The following is a 10,110-nucleotide window of genomic DNA, read 5'->3' on the forward strand; positions in this document are numbered from 1 at the left end:
GGCCGAATACAATGCAAATGCCAGACTTGATGAACTATCACTCAGCCCTAACCCTAGTTTTAGAAGGTCTGATAGCTTCTTTTCACTGATCCTTTAATTTCTTTTTTTTTTTTTTTTTTTTTTTTGGTTTTTGGCCACACCCGGTAACGCTCAGGGGTTACTCCTGGCTATGCGCTCAGAAGTCGCTCCTGGCTTGGGGGACCATATGGGACGCCGGGGGATCGAACCGCGGTCCGTCTCCTAGGCTAGCGCAGATAAGGCAGGCACCTTACCTCCAGCGCCACCGCCCGGCCCCCCTTTAATTTCTTTCTTAGGCTATCATTTCCCCAGTGTTTCCTACAACTGTCAGAATTAGTATTCTACAGGCTATTCCTTAATCCAGAATGTTCAGAGTGCTTTTGCTTCCCTGAATGAACTCTGTTATATCCAATTAACATATCAACTGGTATAGATTCCAAATTACATTGTGATATTTAGTAGATATTAATTAAAGTAAAAGGTACTGCCAGAACATAAAAGAAGGCATAGTTTTACTTATGTAGGCCAATCCTTAGTCCTCAAAATATTTTTAAAATAAAAACCAGGAGCCAGAGTGAAAGCACAGTGGTACAGCCTTTGCCTGGCACACAGTTGATCCCGGATGAATAGTGGTTCGAGTCCCAGAACCCATATGCCCCCACCCCGCTGTGCCTGCCAAGAGTGATTTCTGAGCTAAGAGCCAGGAGTAACCTCTGAGCAGTGGCGGCTGTGACCCAAAACCCAAACATAAATAAATAAATAAATAAATAAATAAATAAATAAATAAATAAATAAATAAATAAATATTAAATAAATGTAATATCACAAGAGAACAGACAGGTGAGTAATTCCAGTTACCACAGAACAGACACAAAATCACACTCTCAGATACTTGCACTAAGTAGCTTTTCTGCTTTTGCAGAGTATCCACCTGACCTCTTGGGATTAACTTCCTTGAAAAAAATACTTTTTGAAAGTGTCTTAGTAAAATTTTGCTTTATTTCTCCAAAATTATAAAAAATCAGAGTGCACAACACTTATTACATAAACACATTTATATATTCAGATAATTTGGAAGTTCTTCAAGAAGAATTATTTGACTTTGTATTTGCTAACTGCATTCAGGATAAAACCAATTTTCTGTTTTTCAAGTACAAAGGACTGTTTATTCCTTTGGTTTGTTAGTATTGAACAAGCCAATGACCCACCAATAATCCAGCTTAGAAAAGATGGTACTTTTTATATTAAGATTTACATTGTAATTTGTGGAGTATATTGTTTACGTCTCATCAAAAGAATAATATAAAAAAAACTCTACTCAATTTAGTTTCAAAATTATTCACAATATAGAAGATCTAGAAAGCATTCCCTAGTTCATCCTTAGAGTGTGGTTGTTATCTGACTCCATAAATAATGATCTGCTGATTGGCTGAATAAATAAAGAGTGTCTTCATCTTGCAATTTGTATTGAAAAAGATTATTGCTACTGAAAATGTGTCTGGTTCTCTTACTTCTTTCTCTAATACACTGCTAACCTGCACTCAGCAGACTGTTTCTGAAAAATGTTGGTATGAATACACCCTTCAATATTTTTCCACACTGACTATAAATATAATCTAGGCATAAATCATCAAAAGTAAATACCAGTGAGCACTTTAATCCTTTATAATAAATCAGAGAAATGGAAAGACTATGCCTGGTGATGAAGTTATAGAGTAGGTCAAGCTAGCGATTTTCCCAAGAGGCAGCACTTTAGAAAACAGAAAGCTTTAATAGAAAAATTATTTTAAGGAAATGAAGCTTTTTTCTAAAATTCAGAGTTTCTCTATAGAATAAGATTTACTTTTGTATAATTTCTGTATCTTTCTTGCAATTATTTTATTTCAGCAAGTCAAATCAAATAAGAACAAGTTAAACAAGCTTCAGGTTCATTTTGTTATTTTTCCCCTGACTGTATTGCGTACCAAAGAAGAAGCAATACCAGGAATATAAAACTGGATCATAAAAATCTTTAGCCCTCTAAGAAGATGAGAAATTAGTCTGAGCATTGAGTAGTGTGCATTTGAACCAAATCTTGAAAATATACTCGGAGAGGGATTATAAAGCATAGTTTGCCTAAACTATGGAGGCCAAAGACTTGGTAACAATATTACCAGTTTTATAAAAACCCAGGATATCTCAATATAAATTTTAAATAAACACTAAGAAAACTTAATATACCAATGCATCATGTACCATTTAGAAGTGACACAAATACTAAATATATTTGTTGTTCTTAGAAGTTCAAATTTAACTGAGATTCTTGTTGAATGCTTAGAGGATGATCCTAACATCATGGCAGTGCTCAAAATAAATTGGAAGGGAGAAAATCAGGTCTCCTGAATGCAAGACATGTAATAACCCACTGCTTGAGATATCTCTCTGGTCCACTGTCAAAATATTTAATTTGTTAAAGTATCACCTCCCAGTACCTCCAATGGTGACTTTTCTTTGAAAATAGGATCATTATAGGTAATCCAGTAAAAAAATAAGATCATAAAGGAGGTCCTAGACTAGTATGATTAGCATCTTTACTTTTTTTAACTAAAGTGTAACTAGACCTTGAGACAAATGTACAAGGTAGATGATGTTCTAATGATTGGAGACAGATGTTGGAACGAGGTTTACATAAAACAAAGGATATTTAGGATTACCAGAAACTGAAAGTAGAAAGCCTGGAGCCTTTTCAAATAGTTTTCCAAGACAGTGACCTTAATGTCTTTGATGAAAACATTTAGCTTCCACAATTGTAGGACAATCAACTATCCATATTCTTATGTTCTAGCTTGATTTGAAGTACAGAGTTATAAGTGCCTTATGCAAATAATAGTTGGTTTCTGCATAAGAAGGCTTTTAATAGTGATAAGAAATAGGAGACTTGTAACCCCAAGGAAAAATTTAAAGTCTCTTTTCTGTGCATACAAAAAGAAACAAACAACAACAACAACACCTTAATGCTGGATCCTATAGCTATGGGCATGAGGAAAGGTAAATCAAAACACCAAAACCTAAGTATATATTTTCTATGATATTCATTTTTGTCTAAAAACAAAGTAACAAAGGGACATATTATCAGGTAAAATGTATACAGGTGAAATGGTTTGGGATAGTAGTAGACTATAAAACTCTTAAAATTATTTTTTTTGTCTAATCTATGCTCTTTTTTGGTCCACAAACCCTCAGAAATAATATTTTATATTCCTTCTTCATCAGAATCTAGATTAAAAGGTTTCAAAAGATACAGTCACTAAGTGAAAAGTCACAGAAATCATAGTCTTCCAGCTATAAAATTTCTAGAAACATTTAGGTCTGAAGGAAAACAGTGCAAAATAATATACCCCAGTACTCAAGGAATTTTTAATCCAAGCTTGTAAACATGACACAATAAGAAATATGGAGTTAACAATTATGAATTCAACACAATAAATAAGATGCTAAAAACAGTTAGTTATAAGTCAAAAAATCTGTTTTATATCCATATTCAGGAGTACAACAGAAATAAATATTAGCTTCTTGATAACTACAATTTTTAACTGAGCCTTGAAAGTTAAAATAGATTAAGAAAGCAATTATATGGTATATAATTTGCTTAATATTTTATTTATAATTTAGTTACATAACATGATATATGATCAGGTATGCATAATTAAAATTGAGTTGACACTTTATAACTCAGAAATTAGAAAATAAATGCTTTCAAAATAAAAAGAGCAAATTGAACAGAATAAATTATTTTAAATCATATGTAAAATTTTACTAGAAAGATGACATTTTTCCCTCTAGTAAAATTATTCACTTTCAGATATTCAGATACAAGAGTAGCTTATGATGATGCAGTCATTCATTGCTATAGCAGTTGTAACCAAACTCCTCAAAACGAGCAGACTTTTCAAAGCCAGAAAGAATTGGTGTAACTAATTCATAAATTCTGAAGTATATCAGTGAGGTTAAATATCAAAAGTTTCTCGGTGCCTTTGAAGAAAAATTGTTTAATGTCTAGCAATATGCAATTAAATTAAGGACAAAAATAATAGAAACTAAAAGAGTACCTAAATTTTAAAAATAGGAATGCAGCAGAAAAATATCCAATAATTCTTTCATGTGAGACTAGTCTGAAATACTAGTTCATCTGACAATCACCTGCCCATTTAATTCAACTAGGGCTCTTATTGATAAGTCTGTTTCAGAACAAATCCTTACCTTCACTTCAGCCTTTCTTGTCTGGCTTCTGTGATTTATAATTTTAAACAATAAACAATATCAAATTTTTTATAATGGCTTACTACGTGACTAGTTTTGTTCTGTTTTCGTGTCACACTGGGCAACACTAACTGGTTTTTCCTGAATCTGCACTCAGGAATCACTCTTGACAGTCTCAGGAAACAATATGGGATCCTGGAAATGAAGCCTAGTTGGCAGTGCTGAACTCCATGTGCTGAACTATCGCTCTGGTCCAAGTGTATCACTACGCATCTTTCACATTAGGAATTAAGAAGAACGTTTCACTCTCCTTATTCTCTACCCTCCCTTACAAGAGTGGCTAATATATATGCTACAGTATATAGATATACATCAATATATGTTAAATGAATCAGTACAGAGATAGATCTTGAACTCAAACAGATAAATTTTGAACTCAATGTTTATCTATGAGTTAGGAGAATAGGTTAATCTGAAGATTCAGACTCATCAGTAAATTAGATCCTCTATAAAATGCTATATTTAAAAACTTATTCTGGAAGTGCTGTTGAGAGACAGTTTAGCCTGACCATGTGCCTTTTGTGGGTAGGGTGAGGAGCAGCAAACTCTCTTGATAAATGTGAGACTCACAGCCAGTGTAGTTCTTGAAAGAGTTTTGAGCCTTGACTGAGCCATTACCCCAGCCCAATCAACTATTAATTTGTAATGAAAATAGCAAGAAGAGAGAAGTTTAAAAAAAAGTAAAGAAATAAAACAAGATTGGGGGGAGAATGAAACAAGAGAATAGTGCTGAAGAGTCAGAAATATGTGAAAAGAACAATCCTAATATGAAAATTTCAAATTAGATTATGAATCAATATAACCAAGTGATCATGCAGATTAAGCCTGAAATATGGAAATATATGAAAGACAGAGAGAGGAACATGGAGAGAACTTCTAGATTATGTCTAACAGTTTTCTTCATGGAACATGAGCTTTCCACAGAGGAATTTGATAGGGTAGTTATAGACTTAGAAAAGCATATTTAAAAAATGAATTAAATACAGTAGCTAACTTTCTTTTAATGATGACATAATATCGACTAATGAAAAAGAAACACAAATTGTCAGCAAGAAGGCAGAAACATTCAATGAGAAATAAACAACTAAAATTAAACAAAATTTGGAAAGAAGAACAGCTGTGTAATTTTCAGGAAAAATTTTGACTGTCACATTGGACCAAAAAAAGGCAACTGTGTATTCAATATTTTTCTTTTGTAATTTGTAAAGTAGTATTCTAAGAAAGTTTATGTAATTACTTCAATTATTATTTATATTTTATCAAGAAAGCTATTTCATTTTAGTAGACAATTTTTTAGATAGTTGACTGTACACTTTTGTGCTTTCAAATTGAGGAAAAATGAGCCAGATAGTATAGTAGGTTGGGTGCATGCTTTGCACATAACCGACCAAGGTTCAGCTCTCCTAACCCCTATGACCTCCTAAGACCAGACAGGAGTAAACACTGAGTACCACCCTATGTATCACTGATTGTGGCCACAAATGATAAATAGATAGATAGATAGATAGATAGATAGATAGATAGATAGATAGATAGATAGATAGATAGATAGATAGATAGATAGATAGATGATAGATAGATAGATAGATAGATAGATAGATAGATAGATAGATAGATAGATAGATAGATAGATGTGTGTAAAAATTAACATTCTATACAAAAGAGAAGGTACTATAAAATTCATTAAAACTTACAATTATTTTTTTAAAAATTATTGAATTTGGTTACCTTTAGTCTTTGTTCTCTATACTTCTGTCATTTTCTTTCTTTTAAATCTATGTCATGGTTTAAACTAAGATAAATTGATAATTATAAAAATAAATAGAACTGTGGAACCCAGCACTTCAAACACAAGCTATAAACTTAAAAAAAATTTTAGGTGACTTAAAATATTTTAAAACTTACAATATTCTGCTGATGCAGAATATTTATATGCCAAATGAATCTTATGCTAAATCTATCATTTAATCAAGATCTATGAGGGAAAATAGAAAGCCTTTCATATATTTTATAAGAATTTTAATGCAAGAAAATAATATATAAACTGTAAAATCACAAAGAAGGAAGTGAGGCATCACTGGTCCATGGGTAGAAAAAAAGTCACAGAACCAAGAGCCAAGGATGTATGGCAGACAAATAACAATCATGTGAGAGGTTCAGCAAGTGCCAATTTCTGGTCTCCTCTTTATTCATTCTAGCTATCCCAGTAACTCTTTCCAGCTGAATTAATTAAAAGAGTAACTCTTGGGATCAGCTAGAAATAAATTATCAAATGTATATGAGGAAAGAATTATTGCTAAAACTATGTTTTAATCACACATGAGAAAGATTGTATCAGAGACATTTTACTTAAATGTTCCATACTTTAAAAAATGTGATCTGGGGCCGGGCGGTGGCGCTAGAGGTAAGGTGCCTGCTTGCCTGCTCTAGCCTAGGACGGACCGCGGTTCAATCCCCCGGCGTCCCATATGGTCCCCCAAGCCAGGAGTGACTTCTGAACGCATAGCCAGGAATAACCCTTGAGAATCACCAGGTGTGGCCCCCCCAAAAAATTTAAAAAAATGTGATCTGTCATAAGTGTAATAAGGTTAATACAATTCAGTTCTTTTCTATACATACTATCATTTAATTATATGGGAATTTAATATTATTCAGACGAGACACAGCTTATTTGGGATATTGGGGGAGTGTTGGTCAGTCATACATACCTGCTGTCCTCAGGACTTGCTCTTAACTCTGTTCTCTGAGTTTACTCCTGGTGAAATTTGGGTCTGAACTGGGTTCTGCTGCATGCAAGGTGAGTGGTGTACCCCTGTTCTATCTTTTTTGCTTGGATATAGGTGATTATATTTTTGTTTTAGTTTTGGGGTCACATCCAGTGATGCTCAGGCATTACTACTAGCTCTGTTCTCAAGAATGACTCCTGATAGTGAACCATAGGGGATAGTGAGAATTGAACTTGGGTAGACAGTTTGCAAAGCAAGCATTCTATACACTCTACTATCTCGCTAACCCTACCTTTTTAGAATTATTTCCAATGACTAAAAGTATTTTATATGAAGTCCTCAAAAACTATATGTAAAACATTTGTAATAGGTCATAAACAAGCTAGAGAAAACATTTACTATTTACAGTAATAAACTGGAGATATTGACTTAATAGAAAATTAAAAATGAATATTAAGGGTGACAGACTATAAAGAGGTGTACTGAAAGATTACCAAATTGAAAATATTTTATTATAAAAATAAGCAACATTTCTTTAAAATTATATTGCATATACAAAGAAAAGATTGAAGTATTTATCTTGGGACTTAAAATAGATAGCTATTATTATTTCAACATTAGATTTGTGAAATAACACAGAAAAGAAAGAGTGAGAGAGAGAGGAGAGAGAGAGAGAGAGAGAGAGAGAGAGAGAGAGAGAGAGAGAGAGAGAGAGAGAGAGAGAGACTGTGATTAATATCCAAAGTAATCTCACTGTCTCATGGCATTCATGTATTTCAAAAAAATCAGTTTAGGGTAAAATAAATGTATAATAGAGTAAAACTGAAGCCTAACTCAGAATGAAATAAAATAGTAAAATAATAAAAAATAAAAATAAATACAACTTTTCCATGAAAGTCTTGCCAACAACAACTATGTTTAAATTTCTAGGAGCTGAAACTATTGGGTTTTAAATATTTTATGTTAAGTTATATAGTTTTTATTGTCAAATACAGAGGAAACTTTCAGGGCTTTTTTTTTTTTTTAGTTTTTATTACACATATTCATACACAGAGTAATGGAAAGGGCTCTATAGTTTCAGTAAATATTTTCAATTTCACACAGTTTGAATGGTATTAGCATCACCACACTGAATTCTGATAAAAAATTGAGAAGTCTTCGAGATCTCAGGCTCAAAATACTAGAGCCAAAGAAATTAATTTAAGGCATATTGATCTAATTCATGACTGAAAGAATCCGTGATTCTTGATTAGCAATTATTTCATATGATTCCAAATTTCCTTTTGAATTCATTGTCTGTGGCTCTTGTAGAGTTTATTTAATGTATGTATAATTTTTTTAAAGATATGTTATTATTTCCAGGAGAGCAAAAAATGTTATTTTTAGATTTTCAGAAAGCAGTCATAAAATCTCTTTTGGTAGAAATAAGTCTCTTTATGATTAGAAACAAATTAATAATTCAAGAATTTTAAATGGATTATTTTGTAATGGAAACAAAATTGGAGATCCAATCATTTTGGTCTTAGGTTGGTTTTAAGTTGGTGGAATGAGATTTTTAACGATATTTAACATGGAAATAGATGTCTACTGCCATCTGCTGGCAATTTAGCTACATGATCATAACTTGAGTCATTTAAAAAAAACTAAATTAAAAAACTATACATTATGGGAAAGAAAGATTATGTTATAAATAGGCAGTAAAGTATTGAATATTTATTGTAAGGACATCATCATATTTTCATTCTTTATTTCTATAAGTTCTTTACAAAATTCCATTAGGCTTGATAAGAAATAACATTGTTTTATGGGCACTTTATGTTGAAGAGAAATGCTTCTTGTTATGACTTCTTAAATTAAATGCACATGATGGATCTATTTGTGACTGAAACCAATATTAGAACTGCTTTAAAGAGAAAACCCCCAAAATGTTTTCAGGGCTTTGAGGAAAATAAGCCAGAACTGCACCACTGCATGATTCCAAGAAAGTGACAGGTAGCTTTCCACCATATAATAAAGTTGATGGGATGGATAACAACTCTGACAGCATTAATCCATCTTTCTGCTGTGGGGGTTTTCACTGGTGATGAATGGTATCCCCCTCCTTCAACTTACCTTGTCATTTTACTGTGCTTCTGTTTACTTTCTCTCCCCTACTATATTGTTCTCTTTCATAACCAGTAGTTACTGGTGCTTTGAACTCCTCCCCTCCCTTCCTCACATCAGGACACCATATTATCAGCTGCAGCTGAGACTGGGTCATAGACTCCCTGCCTGAGATGCCAGCCAGGCAATTTATGAACTCTGTCATTGAAGTTTGCAAGCTGTACCTCAGGGTTCCGTATGGACTCTTAGACTCCAAAATCTGGCTACAGCTGAGTAAAGGAGGATTGAGAAATGGCTTCAAATCATTACTTCTTTTTTTATGATTCTTAGATTCTCCACTTCCTTTTTCTCAAGCAAATCATTTCTTCGAGATTAAACATGGATGACTAATTTCCTCATGGTGGACTGAAATCACCAATATAATTGACAGTTTAACAACAAAAACAATCTCTTTCAAGCCATTTCTTGGAGAAAAAAAGAAATACATTGTTGTTTTGCTTCAATCACATTCGACCAGAAATTTTGCCAATTTCAATTTTATTCCCTCCAAGTTCATGAGGCTCTTTCCTTAAGGTAAAACGGAATGAATGTTTGAGAAGTCAGCATGGATGCGAGCTTCGAAGAATGAAATCTTTCCAGTTAATTCACTTGGTGGTCCTCTTTTAAAGTTTCACAGGTCTGCTACTGTTGTAACTAAACTAATTTCCTGACAGAAAAAAAAGGATAGACTGTTCTATCCCTATATATAGATCAGTTGGCAGAGCCAAAGTACAAAAGGTTGGTCAAAGGGATGAACCTTGAAATAGTCTATGTTAGGGCAATTCTATGTGCCCTAAAAAGTATCAAAGGAAATGCTTCTGTTAAAGCAAATCTTAAATCCTTCAGCAAACCCTTACAGAAAAAAAATGATGCCTAAGTAAGTCTACATGAAAAATAAATATAATGAAACCAACAAGTCAAAATC

The sequence above is a fragment of the Suncus etruscus genome, chromosome 6 (genome assembly GCF_024139225.1).
Source record: "Suncus etruscus isolate mSunEtr1 chromosome 6, mSunEtr1.pri.cur, whole genome shotgun sequence".
Taxonomy (NCBI): domain Eukaryota; kingdom Metazoa; phylum Chordata; class Mammalia; order Eulipotyphla; family Soricidae; genus Suncus; species Suncus etruscus.